This window comes from Micrasema longulum, unplaced genomic scaffold (genome assembly GCF_059751315.1).
Source record: "Micrasema longulum isolate JH-2025_06_02 unplaced genomic scaffold, ASM5975131v1 h1tg000076l, whole genome shotgun sequence".
In the NCBI taxonomy this organism is placed as follows: domain Eukaryota; kingdom Metazoa; phylum Arthropoda; class Insecta; order Trichoptera; family Brachycentridae; genus Micrasema; species Micrasema longulum.
The window spans coordinates 820,186-848,018 of record NW_028277283.1 but is presented as its reverse complement, the minus strand read 5'-3'; the positions used below and the strand labels follow the sequence as shown (position 1 = coordinate 848,018).

The following is a 27,833-nucleotide window of genomic DNA, read 5'->3' as shown; positions in this document are numbered from 1 at the left end:
TAGCGCTTTCACCTCTAATGGGCATCATCAAACCAGTCTGAAGATGCTTATTAAAGGGTAAAGGCCCTAATTGGACAAAATAAATAAGTGGAAGTGTACCAAGTATTTTTAAATTAAAAACTTATATGTAAATATAAGTTATTACATTATCAGATATTTAACTTGATTATTATTATTACATACATATTTTTTCATTTCGTTTCTTTTACATTTATTATATTGAACATAAACAATTTTTTTGGTGTGTGCATGAGTTTCTTACACTAATATACAAAGAAATTGGCTATATATGTGTACATACTATTTGTTTACCTAATAAAATAAATAAATTAATTAATATTAAATTTAGTTCTCAATCCAATTCTGTTCAAATTTTATATATTGTGTTTTATGGAGGCGGGCCTCATTTCACTGAATATTTTAACATTCTCAGCAAAATAGTTACCAAATCTAATACTTGTATTATTATTTTGCTGAGGTGACTAGTAATTTTCCAAGTGCAACTTTTCTTTGCAATTTATTTGATTAAAACTTGTTTTCCTACATATATTTGTTTTTTTTATGTGATCCATAAAAATGTGCTTTATTATGATTGAAGTAAAAATAACTGTTATAAATGTTTTATTCAAAGAAAAAAATGTTTTATTTAATGAACAAATTTCTAGCTCTTACCAGAATATCACAAATTATGAAAACGAAAAAACGTTTTTCTATCGCGCTGTTCCAAAACGTTAAAATGGCATACAGTCCATTCAAATCTTAAATAGCCTTTGTTTAAGGGTACTCGACCAAAAGTTTTCAGATACAATACTATTGTATGCGTACTCACGCAAACAAAAATTGTTTGTTTACTTGGTTCACCGACAAGTAGTAATACATTAGTATAGCCTATTAAATATTCGAACGCACTGTACGTACATAGAATAATAAGGATGTTAAAATGCAATATTACATGCCTAATTAAAAGTGTTAATTTTATGAAAATTTAAGTATTAATACATAATATATGTAACATATCATAGAATTAAGAATAGTCCAGAAGAAGCGTAGAATCATATTTGCATACATCGGACTGTGTCCAGAATTCCCTCAGTATGCCTCACTTTCGCCGCGCGCATTTGTGATGCTGTCGCGTAATGTTGCACGGTGGAAAAAAATATAATTTTAACAAGGTACATTCTCCAAACAAAATGTAGAATTAACATTACAATTAATTATTTTATAAAGATATATCAAGTCTAAAATCTGTCTCCGAAATTCCAATGTATCTTGACCAAAATGTTCTAGGCCCTGGATCATAAGACTGAAGGGTACTGCCCAGGTTACATTTAAATGTTAGGAGACGAAAAATTTTTTTTGGCACCGATTCAATTAAATTAGGTAATTTTAGTTATGTAATGTAGTGACTAGACTACAGATCCAAATTCCAAATTACTACGAACAAATTAATTGTATAACCAAATTATCTAATTATTTAATGTTTTTTGAACCCGATATATCCTTGACATTTAATGGTATTTAAAAACCTATTTACGAACCAAAACGATCTTAGTTCTTACCCACCCATTGTATTTTAAAAAATATTTTTTCTGTTGTAGACCGAGTTGTAATGGAACGATAAATATTTTTCCTGCTGACGTATTTTTTCACTTATACCCCCATAAAAAATATGAATTGTGTGGTATTGTATATCAGGTTTTGTTATGAATTGCTTGTTTTCTGGACCAAGAAGTTTGAACTCTCCCTGTTTGTTTTGGCGGTAAGCGCTATTTATATTTATATTTCAAAATATAAAACAATGAACAAAGGAGACCTTAACATAACCTCTAAATGGATCCAGACGCATTATTTTGAGTAATGTACATTAAAAAGCATTGGTTTAGAATTGGTGAATAAACATTTGTGTAAATGTATCGCGTTCAAGTCAGATGACTTCAGAGTCCAGTAAAAGGTGTCAAGTAAAAGGTCAATAATTTGTAATTCGCTCACTGCATCAAAATTATACGTGTTTCTCATATTTGGAAATGATGCATAGAGAAAAAGTTTGTTAGTTAAATTAATAAAGCCTTTAAATATTATTTTTTTATTTTCACTTACCTCCGGGTTGTGTCAGCGCAGATGTTTAGTAGGTAAGTTGACACAGTTCTTATCTGAAAAGATAAGAAAGAGCCTGTTATATAAATGATGTAAGAACTATGAATACATAATATGATAACAGAAACAATGGACCAGTTTCAGATTCCATTCAGAGAAAAAAAATGTAAGCGTTGCATGTGACCTCACGATCGAGATCGTTTAAAAATACCTCGATGAAATTGTACGTAGAAAAAGTATAATGTATCAAAACAAGCGTTTGTATTTTTAATATCATGTTTGAGATTCTCTCCTTTTTAATAATGATTGTATGAAACATCCTAATTAAAAAATTGTTTAGACAAATTTAGATATATAAATGCAGGTAGGGAATCTAATTACATAAAAAAAGATGGTATAAATACAAGTTATATTGGTTTTTCAAATACTATGCGTCAGTAAAATATACAATATACCGAAACCTATTTATTATTTTTTTTTAAGAAACACACAGTCGACAATGATTTAATAACATTTTTTTTTAAAATACAGTTTAAAGACAGACCAGCAAAGTGGTTATTTATACATGGTTTCGAAATAATACGGTTCAGAAATTATTTTGAAATTAAATTTGGACATTAATTTAACAATGTATATATATATAATTATACTGTATACTATTTTTATTGGAATTCCCTACAAAGCCTTTTTACTTGCTAGGCGTATAATATATGATAGTTATCGTAAGTAAACTTTGTTACGTCTTTTTAATGTATTTTGATATAATAGTAGGTACACAATTATTTTTTTTACATCACGTATTGATTTTTATACTAGGAAACCTATCCGGCATTACTTATTTTTTTACTCAATACCGTGTGAAACGAATCTTAATTTTTAATTTAATTTTTCCAAATCCATTCAATATATTTTTATCGGAATTCGAGACAATATTTTGAAACTTCAATCATTTTAGTATTCGAAAAAGGAAAATGTCGTTTATTTTATTAGTAAACTAAAATTTTCGAATGAATTTGAATTACATCTTTCAAAAATGTTCCTGCTACAAACCACGGAACTTGCCAGAACTTAATGTTTATGTATGATACGTCCTACCCGCCCAACTATCAAAATACGACAAGTTGTCTTACGAAGTTCTATGATTTATTCCATATTTTTCAAGACTTGGATTTAATTCAGGATTCGGATGAAATTCACAATTTATTGTTGAGTACCTAATTCTTAAAGCCTACTCAACAGCGAGTAGGCATATAATATATAACTGATAGTTATGTAGTTTGTATTTTCTACCGCGATTTACAATAATTCACGGTAAAGTGGCTTTCTGTTTTGCATGTCGAACACAACAGTTTTGCTTGTAAAAATACTACTTGACAGCTTATGATTTATAGTTTTTTTTAATATTTCATTAGAATTTATAAATTGTACTAAGGCAGTGCTTTATTTATAATTTAAGGAGTGCATTGTGAAATTAAAGGAAAATTTAATTAATTTGAGATGCAATTAACCCTACAATATTCAAAAACCGGAGTAACGCCGTGCCGTTGATAGTTATTACGTAAAAATAGTTAATCAAAACATTTTTTAAAGATGCCATGGTGATTTTAAACAAGATTCTGTGTAAAAACATATCACTTTGTGTCTTGCGTTATATAAAGTACCTATCTGAAAACAGTAATTTACTTTAAAATTGAACTCGATAAAACTCTACCATTAATCACGTATTCGAATATTATATTATGATATGATGAACAGATGTAAATAAACCAATGTTAAAAAAAATGGCGGCCTCCGTGGGCGTGGTGTAGTGGAAAAGATGCTTGAGTCACGCATGGAAGGTTCCGGGTTCGATTTCCGGTGAGAAGAAAAAAAAAAAAAGTGATTTTTCTCAAGCCAGGGTATTCTGTACTGTGATTAACCACTGTAATTTGGTTTTCTGGCCTGTTGTGGTGCAAAAAGTACTTACTGACAGTGCAGTAGATATTTTTAATGTAGCATTATTTTATTCATTCCCCAAATTAACAAAAACATATCGTAAATTCAACGTTAACATGAGATAATAGAATAAACAATAATTAACTTCGGCTACCTTTCGAAAGAGAAAAAACCGTAAAATTAATATATTTGCATAGCCGTAAAAAGTTTTTGTGAAAGTAATAGGAAAGGAACAATAACAGTTTTTTATTTGTTTTTAACGTATATGATTTTGTTTATTATAATTTTGGTTTTTTATATTGCTTCCTATAGTTTTTCAAAGTTAATCACAACCGTTTTATAAATTATGTGCTTTTTGTATTGCATATCAGAATTTACTATTATTTACAGTACGCTATTTTCTAGAAAAATAACAGCGTCTTCTCTCTTACTCTCTATCTCTCTTCTCTCTCTCCAATCCGTGCCTTATGTCTGAAGATAGTGATCATGCCTGACTCCAGGCATGGCTCAACCGTGGACAGTTCCTTCCATCTGAAACGGTCTTGTGCTTTTCTGTAGGCATTCGTCAGTGATAATTTTGATAATTCAGTGATTAAGCCTTGTCCCTTCGACACTTCCCAGGGGGATAATTTTCTCCAAACTGTCAAAGTTCTCCCTGAAAATATGTTAAAAGAAATGCAGGATTCTTTTCTGGCACATAGATGTATGATGTCTTTTTTATTAAGGGCTAATTCCACCATAAAAAAATAAAGTAATTTAGTCATGTTTTTTTTTTTCAATTTTAGATTGCACAATTTTTTTATATTTCCCATTTGCAATTATACACTTGATTATTTTTAAACATAACTAATTACGCGATTCAAAATATTACCGGACATGGTCACAATCGAATGTTAGTTCATGATTTTCACTATCATATTTTCCCAAAACAGAGAACTGACTGCTGTGTTCATGAGCTGTAACATCTGTTCGAAATAATTTTAAATGTAATCAAATAAATTATACAATGTTTACATTTGTTTAAAATTACACCAGAACAGAAAATAAAACTCTCTTTTTTGGGTCAAGTCGTGTGATAGGCAGAGCGCGATTACACACTGATAAAATTGTATTTTTCAACCTATTTTTGACCCGCATTGACTGCGTTCCGAACAAATTTAATTAAATGACTTTAATATCTAATTCGGATGACGGAAATTGTTATGCGATGACGGAAAACGATTCTTTACGTAGGTACACTTCCTCATTATAAAATTGAGTGTTTGATAGAGATGATTTGATTCAAAACTTACATTTTATCAAAATAATATGATGGTTACGAAAATAATTATTGCAAAAAATCCATTTAGGAACAAATCAGAAGTGTTAAAAGTTGTTTACAGGTGGACATTGAGGGAGATCTTTAAGCCTACCATCCACCCGCAGCTGTTATAGAGTCTTGGGGGATTCTCTGTCAGCTGCGCATAGAGGAAAGTTATTTTAAATACTCCTAAGGAATACAAACTCTATCATTTTAAGGAGAGGTGAGGAGAATGTATGGACGGAGGCCAATACGTCTCCCTCACCCCTCAAGATTCCTCAATGCTTCTGTTTTTTTTAAATATAAAAAAAAAATTACAAACAATTTACATAAATAAACGAACAAACAAAAATAATGACTTAAAACATAGTACACAGCAAACAAAACTAACCCAACAAACATAATTAAAACACGAATATTTACAATGAGAGAACGGCCTTGAATAAAGAAAGACTCCCTGTGTGATCAAAGTCTGAGGATCCGAATATCACCTCCGTAAGGGGAGGACAAAACAAGAGAACGTGTGCGTTCCGCTCGGAAGGAAGCACAGTCACAACTGTATCAGCATACCACAGGAACATGTCCTGTCCCACCATATTTAACCTACCTAGGCGTCCGCGCATCTGAAGAGCTCCCAACGTCATACCCAAGTCCGGACAAACTGACGGAAGAGTGTTAAATTCGTACTGTTGGCCATTAGATCCATTAGGCCATTAGGTCGCATGACCCCTGTCAAATCATTCAGAATCTCATTTCTGGCATCATCCAATAGCACACAGGTGTTTACAGGTGGACACATTTACAGGTAGACAATACAATATTCCTTTGTCCCAGGATTTGATCATTGTCCACGCGTAAACGATAATTTGTAGGACAAAAAATTATCCCGAGACATCGCCACCGTGATAGACGGGCAGACTATCACACCAGCACAATGATCCCTACCACCGCACGTGGCTGCCAGCGGCCGCATTGTTATTGTGTAAACACGCAATGAGTGACAATAGCGTTTAGCTCGACGTGTCGCTCCCGGACATATATTTTTTCTGAAAATGGATGAAAAAAAAAACATTTTTATCATTTACTTCATTCTTCAACAATTCCAATACATGTTTGGATAAAATAAATAATATTTTTCGTGAACTCGCTTGTAATAAAACGCCGCGCCGTCGTGTATTCGCTGCGCTCACGTGTGGACGGCGGCCGAATTTTTATGTTGTCCCAGCGTTCTGTCCCACGCGGTCGAGGCTGTTCATGGAGCTGGGACTAGACAATATATTCATATCTATTGTATTGTCCACATGTAATATTTCATTTCATGTTTCATCCTAGAGGTAAACAAAGAAGATAGATGTGGCGTATGTGACAAAGATAGATTGCCGCCAGTTGCAAGAAAAACGCCATAATTGGTCCAACTGATTGTGGTGAATTTTTCATAACCTTCTTACATATTCTCTCTTTCCCGCTTGCTGACAAGAAACTTAAATAAAGACAAAGTTTTATTCCTTAAAAAATCTGTTCATGTATGTTTTTGACTTGATCAGATTTAAGAATTTGTGTCATCTGATCATACGTGTTTTGCGAATGGAGTTGCGGTTATTTATCTTTAGTGCGTTTAGTATAAAGAACTAAATTAATCGAGATATATCACGTACTTTTAGTAAGAAAGAGAACACAATTTTTTTATAACATTCTTTAGAAAGGGTTATATAGTAATTCACATATATGGTCATACATTGATTTCCTACTAAGTCGTCTCAGCACGAATTTTAACTGTGTTCAGTCTCTTTTCTTCGTTACCCCTCTAGTTCCATGTTCACTTCCATTTTTTTTCAAACAAAAAACCCACCCACGTCAATCACGATACTCAATATTGAAGGATTGTATTGAAGGATTTTCTTTGTTCACAGTGAGTAAGTACTTTAATTAAGTAATTTAGTATCGATTATTCTTGGAGCTTTGTTTTGTCGTATGGTGTATTTGTTTCAAATTTGTCATGATTTTATAGGATAATGTGCTGATACAGTGATTGGTGTGTGGTTTAGTGATTGTATTGTAGGTGATTTTACATGAACCCATATCAACAAATCTTTTGGTTCTTCCCAAAATTTTTTATTTAAATTGTTTTGTTCTCTGCAATATTTTTCGTTATACGAGTAGCTTTCAAATGTACATATATTGTTAAGCAATGCTATTAATTAGTATATGTTTTCATGATAATTAGATATGAGTTAATATCAGGACATTCATATATATTGTTGGTACTATTTAACACTAAATTTATATGTTTAAATTTATATATATAAATTTATATATATATATTGTCTGTTAACCATTCGTATCATCTCAATATGTGATTTTTTACTTTTTTATCTGCATATTTGCCAAGAAATCATCGCGCTTGCTTACCATGCAAGAGATATCAGGATCGATTCTTTTTATTAGTGTTTTTCAACCTATTTGAATGCGCGACCCCTTTACGAGTTAAAAAAAGATCTGGTGACCCCTAGAACCTTAATTTTATTATACTACTCGAACAACAGTGATTTCAACGATGAAGTATTCAATTTTCTTTCTATTGAGACCGTGTTATTGAACATAGAAAAATCAAGTAAAAGGAAAAATCCCATAGATCTTGCTGCAGACGGCATGCTTTAAATGGAATTTAATTTGCATACGTAAGATTAAAAGCTTCTGGGTCAAGAGAAAAGAAGAACCTTCAGAGCTGGCCAAGGAAGTTTTGAGATTAGAAGTGTTGTTAGAAGGTATTAAGTGTGTACCTATGTAAACTAACGATCTTTTTTACGGTGGACATAAAAACTCCACTTAAAAATAAATTAGTTATTTGCGTCTCAAAAATAGAACTGCGATTCGACAAATTAGAAAGAAATAGATAAGTACAGCCTTCCCACTACTTTTTAAAACTTTAGTGTAATATCTTAGCCCTTGTTTTTACTTTTACCTTGCTTGCGACTTCGACCCCTCACATAAGGCTTTGCAAACCTAAGGAAGTCGTGACCCACAAGTTGAAAAACGCTGCATTACAGGGTTGATATGAAATATTTATTTTTAAAGCGTATCCTTACACTGCAATATTCAAAAGTCCTTGAACTGGTACCCGAAGCTTAAGATACCTTACCTTTGTATGGAAAAAATGCTCGTGGTGTAATAAGGTTTTGATATTACCCTGGAGGTCGTGACCCGTGGGTTAAAAAACACCAACCTACAAGGTTGAGATTAAATGTTTTTACTCTGCAATATTTAAAAGTTTGCTGAGAATTTCATTTACCTTTCTGATGATGGTCTTTCGCTTCGCTCTTCTCGGGGGAGAACACTTTCCATTCCTCGACATAGCACATTATCTTTCAGCTATTCTTTTTCCATTCAAGGTGCTATACTTTGGAATGAGCTACCTCTTTTTATTAAAAATGCACCTTCTCTAGCCACTTTCAAAAAACGCCTGAAACATTACTTCTTTACATCTTTAGAATCCTGAGTTCCCTGTATTTTAATGTTTTTTTAAAAATAAATGTTCATGCCACTTTTCATTCCTTGGTCCCTCTTTCTCTCTCTTACCATACTCATTATCTGATTCAACATGCCTTATTCTTTAATATGTATAACATACATACAATACATTGTGAATAGTGTACATTTGTTAAGTTTATATTTGCAAGCATTATCTTCCAATTTAAAAAAAACAGCTGCTATTTTTAATTTATTAGGTTAAATTAAAGAAACCCTCAACATTCAATACAGAAAATCTATTTAAAATATTTAAGGTTCATACAGTCGACACTCTTTATAAGATAAATTATATTAAACAAATATACAAAAAATAAAAGAATTTGAGATGAATAAGTCACAAATACCAACTTAATTTTAAAATTCCTAAATTCCACACAAGCCATGGTCAAAATAGATTTGTCTTCAAAGGTGTAAAAAATTATAATAATCTTCCCAATGAACAAAAAGCTATTAAAAATAATAAATAAATAAATAAATTTAAAGTACATTAAATTTTAATTAGTATGAATGTATTATTGTTTTATGTTCTTTCTTTATATATCCTATGCTTTTTTTTCTCATGTACTTTTATTTAAAATTATATAAACTCTTATAATAAACAACTACAACATTGCAAGTCACTCTCCAAGCACAAGAGTAAGTCTCCTTTTTGGAGAGTTACAGTGATAACATTTACTAGATGTGTAAAAGTAGATATGTTTAGAATGTTTAAAAAACATGTACCTTTTATGAAATTTATTAATAAAAATGAATGTAAATATTTTCGTTTTTTTGTACAAATTTTAGACTAACTCTTCTTTTGGCCAGTCTGTTTGTCAGTTGGCTGGAAGATATTGTTTTTAGCAATAAGTCTGCCAAAGTACTTATTTCAGTTTAAAAAAAAAAAATTCCTCGAACAAGTACCGGAAGCGTAAGATACTTTACCTTTGTATAGCAAAAAACATTGGTAGTGTATCCACCAGATCACTAAGCAGAAAATATACGCTAACTACTAACATCACAAGAGTACATATATTTTAAATTATTCAGATACCTCCCAGTTCAATGATCCCGCTTAATTAATACTAGTCTAACAAATCACAAAATCTGATTGTCATCATCTTAGGGTTGACAAACCATTAATTTTTACATTGTCTCTTTTTGGATCATACTCGATTTGATTACAGAGTCACGCTCCAGCTATTAATCAAACCCCGGAATTGAACCACAGGCTCTTCAATTAGCGGAACCAATTTTCTTAATTACAATTTTACTTAAATAATAATACTAACGAAGGGAGAGAAATTTGTGAATTCATTGTTCGTGAAAGGTATAAAAAAGTTTTAATAAGGGTGGATGGGTATCCAAGCAAGTATGATTGGTGCCATTAAGTAACCTTTTTATTTTAATTTCTATAAACTAAACTCGTACGCGTAATTTAAAAATATATTCTGTAATCGCGGAGAACCTTATTTTTTTTAAGGAATAATAAATTAAACTAACGATACATAGGGTAAAGCAAGCAAAGAGTGCGCACAACCAAAGACCATCGCGATTTATTTGAATCACGTATCCAAAGTTAACAATACTGTTATTTTAATCGGTTATCTATAGCCTAAACTATCAATCGGCATCTCGTTCACATCACGCGTTGGATTGTATTTCTTGTAAAAAGCATTTTTTGTTTTTTAGGTACTTTTTATCTCAAAATTTAAAAAAACTCATTCAGAATAGGACTTCCATACTACCGTCATAATAAAAAGGCAGCCTTTTGATAAAAATCACAAGGAAATTCGAACCATCTGAATATTAAAAAAATATTTCAATACGAAAAACGATATAATGTTTTTAAAGTTTTTTAAGCGATAACATCAACATTAACAAACATAGGCGAAATGGTTAATGTTACACGTTACACATGTTTTAAGACGTACATATTGGCGACATCCGTGGTGTAGTGGTCAAGACGCTTGATTCACACACGGAAGGTTCCGGGTGCGATTTCCGGTGAGAACACAGAAAATTAAATGTGATTTTTCTCACACTGTAATTGGGCCTCCAGGCCTGTTGTGATGCAAAAAAAATGTAAAAAAAATAATTAAATTTGATCTCAAGCCTGGATATTCTGTGATGTAATTCACCACAGTAATTGTTGGGCCTCCTGGCCTGTTGTGGTGCAAAAAAAATATTTTTTTACATAAAGATAAAAAATACATTACCGTATTCCCTTCTAAAAAAGTTTTTCTTGTTGAATTATTAATAAAAAAAATATTGTATGTGTTTGTTAAATATACAATTTACTTAAATTAGTGTGAAAGTTTGCTCTAAAAGATTTACTCCGTTATCATTCATATAATTTATTAAATGTTTGTCTTATTCAACCTTTCCTTAATTTTCCCATTAAATTATTGTATTTAAAATTTAATTGATTAACCTTTTCATGCAAAACTATGTCGAACTTTGTATTGTTTATCGCATAATGTCGTGCATTAAATTATATCTTTCTTATCATTATGTCGTAAAATCATTTATTCACGACATCCGTTTTTGATCTGTCCGGATTAACTCATCATAAATATGGGCTTCTGTCCACAAAATGTCTATCGCACACGATCCGTTTCGACCGTAGATTCGGTATCCAGGACCTACGAAATTCAAAATATGAAGGGAGTTAATATGAAACTAGTAATTTAGAATTTGGTATGTCAGTCAGTCGAGTTTTCTTTTTTTATGAAAAGGTCACAAAAGTGATAAAAATATACTATTTTTTACCTTTTAATGGAATATTGGCGTTCTTAAAAGTTACCCAAATCATTAAATTTAGGTCGTTTTTCCATTAATCGTAAACAATTGAGCTTGATATTATGATGATATGGTAGAACTTCGGACCATCTGGGACCCCACATACTACACACACAAATAATATATTTTATTATTTACCTCATTTATTATTTTTTTATTATTGCTGTAAATAGATACAGATAATTATCAAATCATTTAATAACAAATAAACCATCCAGGTTCAAATTTTGTGAACAGAAAGAACGCTTTACTTATTTATTTATATTTAAAAAAATATTATTTATATTGTAATTATTATTTTTAATGCAGGCCCTGTGGTCTACAATAAATGGTGACATGTATTCAAAATGTTCATTTATGTATGATTTCTTCCAGTATTAGCTTTCGTTTGTATACGCCGCCCGCTGCATATTACTAACTCTGAAATTTTACGCCGGTAAGACCAGGGATAGTTATATGAAACAATGAAGTCGAAAAGTTCGAAAGTTGTTAAGCTCTTCTATCGAGATGTGTTGACCTTTTTAACCGATGAGATATTTTATTATTTTATGTTCCTACCTACTAGGCGCATTGGGTGTCTTTAATTGGACTAATTATCTGCTGACTATAAATAAAAACGTTTTTCTTGCTTTTAGTTATTGGAAACGTTTGACATAAGAAAGAATTATTAAATGTGATATCAATTGCATACGTTCGTGTGTTAGAGTTGCCGGCTGTCAAAATCGGATGTCGCATGTCGTGGAAAACGGCTCCCAGCATATAGGCACGTTAGTTACCGGATGAAAATGTCATCCGTCATTCGAAAAGTCGGACCAAACACGAACCGTTGACAAACGCGGTAAGTCCAATTTGCATTTATGCAGCACACAACTACGCATTGAGTAATGATAATTGGCAGACAGCTTTCCTAACCGCCAAGACTTTAGATTTATGCATTCAGCCGGCTCCATATCAGACATTGATGGACCTCCGATTCTAAATACGGTAATACCAAATTTATAGCCCTGTTATTCCATTTACCGTTGCAAGTTAATGGAGTCCAATCAAACACAATATTAGGGAATGTGGATTGACGTTCAAACTCCATAAAAATTTCAAACACTTTAAAATATCGTTAATTTACGAGACGTGTAGAATTTATCAACATATTTTTTTAATGAAGCGGCGCTAATTTATGATTGATAGGACGCTATAAAATTGACATTTACGACAAATTTTCACTCAAAGGTAAAAATTAACATCATTTATTAATAATAAATTATGTGTATTACGTCAGATTAGGAGATTTTTAATTTCAAATTATACAGCGGTTTAATACTGTGACGCCAAATAAATCATTTATATACATATGATTTATGTTTTGTATGGATGAAGGTAATTTAATGTTATTTCTCATAATAAGAATATCAAATTGTTTTTAAAACTTAACTTCACATTTGACGGATCACGAATTAGTGACAACGTTAATTATTTCTTAATCAGCCTCATTTTTGGCCGCCAGCAACATTTTTTTATTATGAAGAAGATGTCATATTGTTATTTTTACATCTTCTTTCTTTTCTGATAAGGATCCGTGTATTTGGCAATCCAGATGACTAGAGTTAGAATAAACGGAGTTCTACTGTATTTATGGCCGAAAAACTGTTCATTCCTATGCTTTCCTCGATAGATACTTATAACTTATAGTTTATGGTACCAACTTTGAAATTAAGAAGAAAAAAAAGAAGACGTTGGGATAATTTCAAATTTGGCGTTGCATAATTTTGGAATAACAGTTTACAATCGTCGTTGGTCGGAGCAAGTGAGAACCTTAATAAAAATGAGAAAATAACAATAGTTGTACAAGAGTTGTCACCTCATCATTACATTTATAGGTCCATTCCTGTGCTCGTTTCCTAAAATACTTAAAAAGAAAACTGAATGATAATTCCTTTATGTATGAACTGTGAGATAACCAAATAGAATATGAATCGACTTTTACTCTCAGAATGATATTTTCCTGTACTCTGTTGCGAATTTTCTTTACTAAACACCTACAGGAGGTGAAATAGGAAATGCGATACCAAAACATCGATGGTATATTTGTTTTCTAATGAGGAAATAAATCAAAAACTAAAATATTTCTTACTCTGTTTTAAAAATATGCAAGCTTACTGTATATTTTTATTAAATAATAAAAAAAAACTAAAAAATAGTCTCATAACAATTTTTAAAATAATCTTCATCACCAAAAAGATTTAAAGAGTTAAACAAACCATTTAACGAAAATATGAAACTTATTTTAGTAATAAAACATCACAAACAATAAATATATTTTTGAATCGCCATTTTGCATGATTTTTTTCGTTTTTCTGTATTAGAATAAAACTTACATCACTGTTTTTCAATATTCAGGAATCAAGTGAACAAAATAACACTTTCGGTAACTTAAATATTTTTTTAAAATTTTAGTAAATAAAAAATACGATAATAAAAATATAAATGATAATTTTTTTTATTTCTGCGCATTTTTAAAAAACATCTAATGTTTTACTTTTTATCGTATTTTAACGTTTTACATATTTCCTCGTACACAATCCATTACAGGAACAGTGTATAGGAAGAGGGTTCAGAAAGAAGGTAGATCGTTTCCTTTCAAATAAAATGGCGCCAGTCTAACAAAATGAGACCAAGATTAAATTAGAAATGCAATTTCAGGAGAAATTCTGATTTTAAATAAAAACTTAACCGTAACTATTGCTCACATAAATTTGATGGCGAGTTTTATGACCAACCTTGAATTTATATTCAGAAAACGAAAACGTTTACGTTTGGGCGACATTTTGTGACTATGAAATCTTCAATTTGGTCGTAAAAATATAAAATATCTCCGAAAGATTGACGTGGTTTTATCATTTTTCTCTAATCTATTTTTTATCGCCCTGCCTTCCCCCGAGTCAAAATTTATTTTAAGTTTTGAGAGTAAGATTTTTTCAATATCTTAGTTTCGTAACAGATTTTATATTTTATGGATCTATTAAGTGTACCTAATACGATTATTTTTACGTTACAAACATGATAAATTTTATTAATATATTAATATTAGTACAAAAAACAGTTAATTTTTATATAAAATACGATTGCTTGTAGTGATTATGTAAGAAAATATGAATTTAAATCGGTATTAATTTTTCATAGTACCAAAATCCTGACATTTCACAAGTCAATTTTCAATGATTTTATAACGAGTATATCACGATTATTATCCAATGAGTCCTATCGAAGTATTTAACATTCACTGAATGAATATAGATTTATTGATTGGCCTTCGATGACATAAATCGATGAAAAATCTGGGTCATTGGCAAATCTTCAAACAATCGCAATCGTAGAAAACAAGTGTATCTTTGCGTTGTTGTTGTCGAACACATCATGGCGCTGATAGGCAAATATTTTACTTCCGAATGCAAATCTATCATATGGAAGTTATTTTTCGTATTCATAACGTAAATAACCAAATATATATATTTTTTTTAATTCAGGGACAGTTTTATTTATCTTATTAAGAAAACGTTCGGCGTAATTATAATAATGGTGTAATCGCAAAATATTTTTTTTGTCAAATTTTGTTCCTCTCATAGTACGGTATTTAATTTCAACTGTGTATCCATAATTCCTCCTTCATTACAAGCTCACATATCTGCTATCCATGCTTTTCGACCGTTGAATCATCTCTCATCCGCTATCAAAGATGTTTTTACAGCCACTTGATTATTTAAATCTTGTCTGAGGAATCTGTTCTTTTCTTTTCCTTAATCTATCTTTTTTTCCGTTTCTTATATTTCCCTCTGAAGACTGTAGATAACTATCGATATTAATTTGTTTTAATTGCTAGTTGTGTTTTTCTATCCATTTATTTTGTTTGTTTTTTTACATACAAATGAATGAATTTATTTTACTATTTTTGCAGAGAAGTTTCCCGTGATTGATCCGGATCTTTTTTGTTACATTAACTTCTTTTTTAAACTAAAAAAAAATACCTTCTAATTTATAAGTTCAGTGAAATAGGCCCACTAATATTAATGTACAAAAAGTTATCAAAATAAAAATCGAAACCTTTTTTTATGCTTCTACGAGGGTCAGTTTAAAACTAATGCCTCATATTTGTTTTCTCTTTTTAATTGTCAAGAAATTAATAATACAATTATATAGGTTTCAAACCACACTTTTGATGATTCATTTGTCACTTTTCAACATAATCTTCGTCCAATTTCATAGTTTTAATCCATTTAACAATGGCATTTATTCCATTGTGGTAAAAAGAGTAACCCAGTTATCAAATAATCGTCATCACACTGCTTTTACTGAGGGAGAGAATGAGACACAATTCATCTGAAGCTATAAGGCGGTAACCACAAATGATGTAATTGACTACCGAATATTGCGTGGAGTCACTGCAGTCAACGGCCTACCACTCTGCTTTTCATCAGCCAATAGTGTTAGCTCTTTAGTTTCGTTACAGCGACGAACCCATCGTCTTACAGTGCTGACATCCACTGTGGCATCACCGTACACATTTTTTAATCTCTCATGAATGCGAATGGGCGTTTCACCTTTTGCATTTAAGAATTCAACCACATAACGCTGTCTAATATGAACATTGATGTCTGCTATTTTCAAGCGACCGCAGCTCTGCTACATGTTGACGCAGAAAGTTACCACTGTAGTAAATTTTAGAAGAAGATTCGAGAAATTGAGCCAAATTTAAATTTTTTACTCAACTAACGTTATTTAAGTAGAAAAAAATAGGAGGCAGTAGTTTTTGACTGACCGTCGTATTATGGAATATGTTAATGATATAATTGTATTTTCCTTTATTAAACAGGAGATTTGATGGTAAGAAGTTGTTTTTAAGCCTAGTTGCCTTACCTGCAAATTAATTCGTCTTTTTAATGTATATTTATGCATAAAGAGTGTAAAATAATTAAATTCATTTTAAAGTATATACCTATTCCGAATACTTTTTAGACAGACAACTTTGTGCACTATTTTTTTCCTTCGAAAACTTTTTGTAATAATTTATATATTTTTTCCCACTGATTCTTGCAAAAATTAAAATAAAATTCTTGTTTTATCTTCTTGTTCTTGAAACCTTAAACGTTAAATAACCAGCTATATGCGGTCCTAGTTTAATGCGTACTACGTGAAAAGTGTATAAATGAGCGTAAAAGCCCACACAAGCATCTCTTACCACTAATAAATTTCAATCCGTCCCTTTTAAATTACCATCGGTCGTATTTAAGTAAGTATCAGAGAAATCCTGTAAGACCTGCGCATATTATTTTATATGCAAATGAAGTTAAAATTTGGCCCTAATTTAAGTACTAAATGATTAAAGAGAAGAAGGAAATTTCTATAGTTTTTATGAATATTTCAATAATTTGTGTCACATAAGATAAGTTTTGTGATTAATTGAATTACCGCTCCGTGCATTTTAAACATATTTTTGAGTGAGTCAAAATTTTTATTCGGTGCCTGAGCGAAAAAAATAAACATTTGTGTGTAAAATATAACCAGATTCCAGGACGTGTTTTTTTGGCCCGATGGCAATGGCTGCTCTTTGGTAAAAAAAATTGAGATAAGGTCGCATCGCAATGTAGTGGTTTCCCCGTTTGTCTACCACGCATGAGGTCCAAATTTCAATTCCTGACAAAGTCGACACTGCGATATTTCACTGTCCCTGGATACTGAAGCAGAAGACTGATCACTTACTTTAATTTAACGAATGATCGATTAACACTTGCCCGTTTAACCAACTGAGCCACGACGCTTGTCGTAACTAATTTATTTAAAATAATAACACTGTCGGCCAATTGTTTTATAAATGTATGTTACTAATTAAAAATATAAGGAAATTTAAAAATCCCATAGCTTTTCATTTTATTCAACCTTAAGAAAATTAAATGAGCTTCCGGTGCTTCTTAATTTTTCTCAAAGATAAGCCCTAATGAATCTTAAAAAACTTTTTCAAACATGTTTTATTTGGCGTTTATTTAAGCTCTTTGGAAATGAGGTAGAAGGCCAACATTAAGAATATATTCCATTTAAATTTATGTAAAATATTTTATCTCTAAAAAAAGAACTGTGTGTCACTTTATTTATACGTCTAGATCTAGAGACATTTTATTTTATGATATAAGTCATAACTCTACGTCAAAACTTGTTCATTTCCCTGGACAATATAAAACCCGAAGTTCTGATACTGTAACAAGTTAGTATGATAAACGAGATGATGAATTTCGAAATGTATTAAATCCGTGAAGTTTAAATTTTATCATCTATTTCAAAGTTCAAATTGACTGGTACTAGAGTATAAATATAACGAATGATCGAAATATGGAATAATTAGTGCACCTACTAATGCGATGCTTTATCCTCATTTGTGCCAATTATGGGTGTAAATAAACTTTGGAAAATGAAAACAAGATCATTATTTTTTTAGAAATGCTTGTGTATTTTGTTTGTTGGTCCGCGCGGATTTAGTATACAGTTATGTGTGTGAAATAAAATCAGAATCGTGGTCATCCTGGACGAGTGTTTTTAACTCGATGGTTGCTCTCAGATAAAAATCCTGAAAAGGTTCATCATGTGGTGAAATACCCGCCTCGTGGTGTTAGTGATTGGCGAGTTCGCCTATCACACTTGAGGTCCCGGGTTCGATTATTTATTTAACAACGTTTTTAGTATGTCCAAATGTTTGCTAAGCCCTGTAAATGCCTAGACTTCCATATTTCTATCTCAAAAATGTTTTCCCTCTGTTGCAACATCTGAATAACTTCCCAGCATGTACGTTAACATTTTGACATACTCAAAACTTTGTTGAATCAACTAACTGGTAAAAGAAAAAGTCTTAAAATAGAAAAAAAGTAGGTGAAGAGTTGAGGAATCATTTTATCATTTATCATTTATTTATTCATATATATGTACATTACAAAATAAAATATCTTAATTCATACATATAGAAATAATTAGGTAAAATTAGGTATATTTAAAAAAAACACATTAGTATACATAATATCCAAAGAATAATATGTAAAAAAAGTAAGAGAATCTTGTAACGAAAAACTCCCTCAGAGACGTGAAAAATGTCAATGTCTAAAGTGATATTGTTCAACATAGATAGATAGGAATTGTGGATGTTTAAGCATAGGCAGAATGGTGAATGTTACACAGTGTGTAAAGTGCACACTTAAACCAGCCAATATTTGGGTAGGTAGGAAGAAATTGCCTTAAGGCAATATGGCCGCCCTTATATGTATATATATTGTATATGTATATAAAGTGTCAAGTAAATAAATAAATAAAAAATGATAAGCCCTGTAAATGACTTATCATTATTCCATGTCCGCTCTCTAGATGGAGCATAGGTGTCCACGAAGATCCTCCAGGCATCTCTGTCAGCTGCCAGCTTCTGTGCGTCCTCCCAAGTCAGGTTCGCGTCCCGTAGTTCTGACATGAACTGCCGACGAACAGTCAGCAGTGGACGTCCTGGACGTCGAGAACCTGATGCCTTGCGCAGCAGGCAAGCATGGCTAAGGCTCTCAGGAGACATTTTTTTTGTTACATATTTGCTTTGTGGAATAAAAATTTAAACAAATAAAGTTTAATATAAGTTAAAATGTAATGTATGGGGTTGCAGTGAGTTATATTGAGTCCTTTGCTGGGGGGTGTGATTAGATAGAATGCTGCAAACGCTCGATTGCATTCCACCGGCAACCCTACTGACTAGTACAACTCGTTAGCGTCCACGTCGCGAACCCTGGGCAGCTTGTCCACCACATACCGCATGTGAGGACTTACGTCTCCTTGGCGGTGCCCACATACACCAAAAAACCAACGAAAAAAATACCCGAAGGAGTGTTTTGTTATTTGGTAGCCTTAGCATCTTTGTGCTGAAATAAAGAAATCCAGAAGTACATGATATAGTGAATTATTTGCGATCCCTGGACAATGGGATCCCACTCATAACGTAGTGATCACAGCCGATATCTAGAGGAAGAAAGGCGAGTTTCTGGCGCCTCAACACCAAAATTAACCAGCTAATGGAAGGCAACTCCGACAGAAAAATTTACCAGAGAAGGCAATGGAAAACCGCTCTGGTCACCTTTTTCCAGGAATCATTATGGCGAGTACACCCAATAAGCAGTTGTCCTGGCTGCGCAGGGCCGAGATGCCTTCGCTATAGTGATCGCCAACGTCAGGGGGACCTGACAAGGCACCGCAAGAAGAAAAAGAATGTAAAAAGTTTCGGGTATTCAGGATTACCCGAAACTTGTCTCAAATCAGGAGATTTCAATTTATTTTTAATTTCAATTTATTTATTTTATTAACGTTTACGTACATTACAAACATATTTCAATGCATACATAACACAAAAATATCAATACTAAAATTTAAGAATACAAAGATGGTAAAATAAAAATACCCAGCAATTATAGAAAAAGGATGCTCTCCTCTCTGAACTTTTTTCACTTATATAAAAAATGTCGATATCCGAAGAAAGACATTGATAATGGTTGTTTTATTTAAAATATATTAAAAAAATATATTGTTAAACTATCTTCTTATGCACGGAAGTGCACGTAAATCCATTCAATTCCAGGTAAACTAAAATAATTCATAGTTTAATTTTTCTTCAGTATATTGTGTACTAAAACATTTAATTTTTTAAGTGAAAATTCTTGATGGAAGTTCATTGTAATTTATTATGGAAATAAAAGACGAGTGATACTTTAATTCACAAATTTGGAATATCCAGGATATAATTTGGAATAACTGGATATTCCCAATTTGTGGATTAAAGTATCACTCGTTTTATTATTTATACAATATATTGTGTACTGTAATTTTAACTTGTTACTCTTTTTAACCGGTTGTGATGTAAAAATGAATAATAACCTAAAACCGATTTAAAAAAGACTTCAAAATATAAACATTAATTTTAAATAAAAAACTTCGTAGTAAGCTCTTGAAGTGTATTTTACTAAAAGGTATTTTTGCTACTTGAGTAAGGAAATAGCGAAAGACCGTTTTATTAGAGAAATTTCCACTGAATTTCGTTGCCATTATTAAGCCCCAAATTTGTTTGTCAATATTTGGAACCCTCATATTGAGCTCCATAAGCTATAACTCAATAGTTGGCTTATAGAGTGATCCGTCCCTATTTACTTGTAACCTATTTGAACATGTTTTTGCGACCACGGCCGTTGATAGAGGGGGATTTGTGTGTACCAATAACAAATTTAGATTTTTTTAAACTATTGGCATGGGTTTATTTTCTGGGCGAGAGACAACGTTAAACGTAACTACGTTTTTCAAATAAAATTATCATATTATTAAATTCTCCGTATCTGAACATCTATTTCTATATTTTTAAATAAAAATTGGTTAACAACATTTTGAGTTTGTCCAAATTTTTGCAGACAAGGACTAGGTTCAACTCCCTGGGGAGCTTTTAATATTAACGTATTACAACTTACAACAGATATGAAGAACATTTTAGAGAAGGTAATCTATTCTGCCTATATTTGAACATTTATATTCCTTCAATTCTTTCATATGTTGAAGTTAAAGAGCTGAAACCTTTATTTATTCGGGTGAGATTCATCTAATTAAATTATTTCACCTACATACTAGGCAACGCCTAAGATTATTTTTTTTCAATTTCTATACTTCTTCGTGGACCAGGTGGATTTACCAACAATAAATTGAGTTTGTTCAAACATTTACTTAAGGATCTCTTTTTTATTGCTTTTGAAATAATACAGCGAATTGGAATCAGATTAAAAATTTACTTAAATATGTCTAGCAACGTTAATTGGTATGACAAATTTTATTATTTTTTGTTTAGCCTCATTTCCGGCCGCTTGTGCTCTTTTTTATTTTTTATTGTAACATCTTTGTCTTTTATTTCCACGTTAGCCAAATCTTCATTGTTGCTTATATTCAAAAAATAGATTTTTTTAAATATTTTTTTATTGTTTTTTGCTTTGAACTTTGAATGTTTCTTTGTATTAAATTCACTCTAAAATACGTAGTATGGTGAAGAAGAACTTTATCTTTCACGACTTTCGATACTTGAATGTATGCATTTCTGATCAAAGAAAATCCATACAGAAGGATTACTGAGAGGGGAACTGGATACTTCATTATCTGACTCTCGATAGGAAATATCTGACTCATTTAAATTTTATTCCTGAGATAGAGATAAATAATATGCCTTTTGATATTTCAAAGTGAATTTTAAAACAAGGTATTGAAATATTCTAGCATTCTATCGTTTGGGGAATTTCAATTAGGTTTTAAGAAATTATTAATTTTATTGAGAACTGTTGGAAATCAAGTCTAATTATTTTAGTCGGAAGTAACGCGAAAATAAGTACCAATATTTACTGTGAATAAAATAAAATTAATGTTTTAAAAAAAAACAAAATCTTAAAAGTTGGAATGGAATGGCCATAAAATTAAGAATGGTCCAGAAACCGCATACGCTCATCAAACAGAAGGCGACCAAACTAATTTTAAATTAGTAGTTTTACCTTTTGACCCATTAGTTGCTTTGTAGACGTCGCTCAGTACGCAAATCCCGATTTGAATTCAACTATGCCGTGTTGTGTCGTGCTAAAGTGTAGAAATACTGCTGGGATCTTAAAGAAACAGGACGGGATCACATTTCATGTGTAATTAGCAAATGCATTACATAAAAATTGCCCTACTTTGCTCATCTAGAGAACTAATAAAAATTGGACCTCGGATTAAACAACGCCGTGGTGGGCATTTGACCGACATTATCTTTAAAACATAAAATATTATTAAACATGAAATAAAAATATTCGTTTTATGTAAAATAAAATTTGTTTTTATATGTTAAGTTCAAAGTTTATTTATTCAATAGCTTTTCTTAAATAAACATTGACTTTCTGTTGCGTCAATCAATCTTTCCGCGTGCATGATAAAATTTCAGAGAAATAACCAAATTGCTTTTTTTTAACCTTATATTTGTGTTTTGATCATATTTTTTCCCATTTAGCAACATTACGCGGTGACTTCACGAATACGCGCTGCGAAAGTGGGACAAAGGGGGGGGGGGATTTTTGGACACAGTTCGATGTATTCAAATATGATTCTGCGCTCCTTCTGGACTATTTTTAATTCTATGGGAATGGCAATTGTTCCAAAGAATACAAATTTCAGTCAATTTTACAGAGAAGCAAGATTAATATTCTGATTCAGATGCCTATCAAGTATAATAATTATTCTACGAGAAATGCTATTTGGAAAAAAAAGATTGAAAATCAAACTGGAGTGGTACGCATAGACTTTTTTTTCTTTTTCAAATTTAATTAGCCGCTTTTTGAGGCTATCTGGTTCTCCGAATACCGACTTTTTCTCGTAACATTTTTTTTTATGCATGACATCCTATTTTCAGTGCACGTTTTTACCAAACACAGATTTTATGTTTAACAATTAGTATTTCCAAAACTGTTATCCTGCCTGGTCATATAAAGGTCTCGTCACGTCGCGTGGTTTTTAAGAGTGACTTGATTTTTAAATTGTTATTTTTGCACAACAATAGATCGTGTTTTTTTAGTAATATACGTATAATGACATTTCATTTGTATATTGCGGAGAAATGAATGTTGCCTGCAGATGACTATGAAATTTTGTTGGTGATAAACGAGAAAGGATATTAATATACTCGAATATACCTAGGTACCTACCTAATAATCAGAATTCTTACTCTCGTAGGTAATCACATTTTTTTGACAAATGTAGGGTAGATAATTTATATATATATCTAGAAACAAAGGTGTAAAACTCATTCACAAAATTATATATGACGAGCTGTTGATATCTTCTTCAGCCCCCACTTCCTCCCCCCCTCCCCCATCTAACCCCCCCCCCCCCCCGCTCAGTGCGCTCAAGTACTTTTTTCATTAGGACTACACCACTGATCACCTTAGTTTGAAAATGTATTTATTATTGCTATTCAATGTAATCAAGTATTCAATTTCTAACGATCTCAATATATTTTCACTATATAAAAGTGAAGAACAATAGAAACGAATGGAACAAACGATTTCCTCTAATGCCACGGTCCAAAAATACGCGAGCTTTGGCTCCTAAAGCCACTCCCCTTTACTTTTAGTGACATTTCACTTTTGTTCCCAAGTAAATGGCAAATGTTTTTATAATGGTGCAGCTTACAAAACGAGTAATAAAATTATTACCGGTCTGTTGGATAATAATATCTGGGCAAGGTTAGAGTTGGAGTTAAAGTAGTAACATAAATATAAACATTAGGTCAACTTGTCTAATTATCTAAATATATAATTTTTAGATGATTCAACATTTGAAAAATATTTAGTTACATGTTTTAAAAAATATATGAAGGAATATAAGTTTGGCAACAACCAGACAAAATATTGTGCAAGCTTTTCAATCGTTTACAAGCAAAGCTCATATCGAGCACACGAAATAAACCAACAATACATAAAAAACATTATAAATACACCTGCACATACAAACCATAATGAACACCCAAGTAAATTGAATTGGTTTATAAAATACAAACTGAATTTGATTGTACGGTTATCAAAAGAAGACTTCAAACTGTATTAATGTTTTTTTTTTAAATGCTTCATTAAATTTTAATAATGTTAAAGTACTTTACAGAGTAATGAGGTTTATGAGAAATTATTAGGTAACATTTTCAAAACTCAACCACAATGTTACGGATTATGGATGATTATATTTTTTGCCCAAAGTAAACAATGTTTTAATTATAAATTAATCATTTATTGGCATTCAAAATAACAAATACAAGAAGTGAATAAATGGAAAATAATAATGTAATTAAAAATAATAACACTTTGTTTAAAACCACTTATTATTTATTTAATTTCCGACCGGTTTTAAAGCTACATGTGCTCCTGTATCGAGATGTAATTTATTAAGAATTGAATATGAATCCTATTTTATAATTTAAACAATATCTTTAGTTAAAAACGTATTTAACAATGATAAATAATTTTCTGTGTTTGGGGTTAAAATCCAATAATTTCAATTTGCTTGATTTTTTTTAAAACAGCCGATAATTAAATAAATAATGTAAAATGTAAAGCGTTTTTATTTGAATTTTTAGCAAATGATAAATAACCACAATGTTAGTGCTTCAAATATAAATTTTACATCATGTGAAAAAGAATTGAATGAGCGATGAAGCCTTATTTAAAAAAAACGTTTATAAGGTTCTAACTACATTTTAACGACCTCTGTAGTGATCAAGCAATTTTGATGAATCAGTAATATGAAAATATTTTTGAAATTTACTAAATAAACTTGCTTTAAAAATCACTTGACAGACGCACAGTCTCAAATACACATTTTAATTAAATTTACTAAAATTTAAATACTTGCTATTGGTTTTATTTGCTGTATCTTTTGCTTATATCAAAAATAATTTCTTAATTTTAGCATATTTCTGATTTCATCATTTTACTTTTCTTTAAAGGTTTTTGTACATAATGTAAATTGTGAATTGGCGGGTTTATTGTCAAATGGCAATTAATTCCAACCAACCCATAAAATAAAAGTTTTATTTCTGTAATCAAGTTACAAAGAATATTCAATTGAAAATAAAAAGGTAAAGAAATACAAACAAACAAACATTTTTACCTAATGTCATCAAATTAATTTGATCAAATATATGTGCTTGCACACAAGTATATGTGTTTTCATTCAATCGTTTTGTATAAGGTTAATAAATTGATCAGAATTATTACTATTTTAATTCATTAATCTTAATCCAAAAAATTTAAAAAAATCATAAAGTACGTGACGACTTTTGACAAAATCTCTCAAGCGGATGAAATCTAGCGAAAATCTACAAACATTTGGACATACTTAAATATTATTTAACTAAGACTTATTTATATTACTTGGTACGCCGAGTATTAAGAATCTTTAAAAATATATATGCCTTATGTTTCCATTTATTTAGGGTATTTATATTTTCATGTTTATTAAAAAAAATGGTCGTGTTTTGTGGTTCCACGGTAGTGTCGTGGGCTCACGAATAGAGGGCCGTGGTTCAAACCCCGCAACACCACAACTGAAAATCCATTTATAGGCATGGTAATTTTCGACTGTTTTTAAAATATTAAAGTAAATCATAAAGATATTTTTTGTAAAATTAATTTATTTCCTAAAAAAAAGTATTTGGCTGATCACCAAAATAATTATTTCACTTTTCACGCCCAATGGTGCATAGGGCACTGCATTGGTAAACGCAATCGCGCCAGTAACTATACTACGAGGCGGACAAACTTCCACTAAATTTCCTTTTTCAAGACGCTTGTCCATGGTTCTGGTTCTATTACACAAACAGAACTGCATTATTTGTCTCCCTGGACGCAGACATGATATATGTATGAAACTTTTACAATTTGTAATCTGCAATATTTCATTGTCCCTAGACTGACAACTGAACCGTAAGACTGATCACCATACCTTCCTGTAACAGATGATCGAGATAGGCTGCATTTAATTTACCATTGCATTCTCCTATGGACTGTCAGGTGCCGGTGAGGGTTTGATTGTCAAATCTCATCTATTTTTTTACCAAAAAAAAAAAGAGTGACGAAATTCTGAAGCTCTAGAATCACCAGTATTTAAATGAACCTACTGATAAAAATAAAAATCTAATCAAAAAAATTTAGAATTGTTCATGCATTTGATTTCAGAAAAACACTGCAATTTGGCTACCTTGAATTGGAGGTTTTACTAGCTATCTTTACCGTTTTAGGCTCTCAGAAACCAAGAGAAATCCGTGCAAAGTTGAGACGCCTCGAGATATTCCTCATTTGTTGATGCATTGTCCCCTTTTCAGCCAATTGCGATGCGGTTAGAGACGCGACGTAGAAGTAAAATGAGAACCTGGGAGATCTTGTAACCGTAATAAGTTATAAATAATTATTACATAAGGTTATAGGACACATGGTAAAATAGTAAGTAACAAGAAATAAACATGAAGTAAGACTACCATTTCGTAGGAAAACAAGTACACAAAACTCATTGATGCACCGAGCTGTACAGTTATATTATAAGGAAATACCATTAGAAATAAGAGAGCAAAAAAATATTATTTAATTTAAATGTCAATTAAAAAAACATGTGTTTAGCAGATAAGTTTTAAAAATTTATCTTATTAGTGTTAGCTTTTTGGAAGTTTTCTTTTTAAATGTACGTATATTGTTTAAAAATGTTAATAATTAGTAAATGTTTTAATAATAATTAGATATAAGTTAATATTAGAACATTCATTTATTATGTTTGTACTATTTAAAGACAAAAAAAAAAGGGCAAAAATATTGAAATCAACAAAAGAAGGACAGACATTGTCGAGAAATGACAAAGTGAAGAAGAAGGTATGTTGGCTACTCCTGAATGAGTTTTTTGTCGTTTCCTCTTTTTAAAGCAAATGCGATAAAATTCCTTGACAAGGCCGCAGCAGATTATCCCACCAGATCCTCACGCAATTGTTAGAGTAGTTAGAAGGAGCATACGTTTACCAGAAAATAATAAGTACATAAAAAGCAAGGTAAAAAAAGAAACTCCCATTTTAAAAAAGAAGGGAGCTTGATGACGATTATGATGACAGTTTTTAAAAGATAAAAATGATCAGCGCTAAATGAAGAGTATGCTATTTCCAATGTTCATTGTTGGTGAAAATAGCCTATCCCACAGCCCTGACATATTTGTTTTGCGAGGTCCATGCAGTAGCAAAATACTTAGCGATCCATCGACTGCTGAATTATGCAAATGGCTTCCATTAAGCGCAGCCTGCTTGTCCCCTCGTGTCCTACACATGGCCAATAACTATGATAAATAGTCAGCGAACAATAGCCGTTGATTCTCGATGCAAATATTTCTCCCAATAAACTTGGTCAGGTCGTAAACAAAGCGATCATTACCATACTCAAATATGTTCGTAAGTATGTAGAAGAAACAAGCGTAAAAAGTTATATTAGTACCTTTGTACGTACATAGTAGTAATATGCGTATTGCGTAACTGATCGATCGGAACAATCGAATCATTCGTACACGGTTATGTTAATACACAATTGATTCTTATCTAATTTACCTGCATTTGACG

General features: G+C 31.3%; 2 protein-coding genes across 2 annotated transcripts in view; both read right to left on the bottom strand.

Moving 5' to 3' along the window:
• LOC148284927 (CD151 antigen-like) overlaps window positions 1-27,833 on the bottom strand; it is a 486,275-nt gene that overhangs the window by 326,500 nt on the left and 131,942 nt on the right. Inside the window, exon 2 of the mRNA XM_088233027.1 lies at window positions 2,098-2,150. The gene's annotated coding sequence lies outside the window, so the exon portion shown is untranslated. The remainder of the gene's footprint in view (window positions 1-2,097; window positions 2,151-27,833) is intronic.
• SH3PX1 (sorting nexin 33-like protein SH3PX1) overlaps window positions 1-27,833 on the bottom strand; it is a 188,954-nt gene that overhangs the window by 29,194 nt on the left and 131,927 nt on the right. Inside the window, exon 2 of the mRNA XM_088233002.1 lies at window positions 2,098-2,150. The gene's annotated coding sequence lies outside the window, so the exon portion shown is untranslated. The remainder of the gene's footprint in view (window positions 1-2,097; window positions 2,151-27,833) is intronic.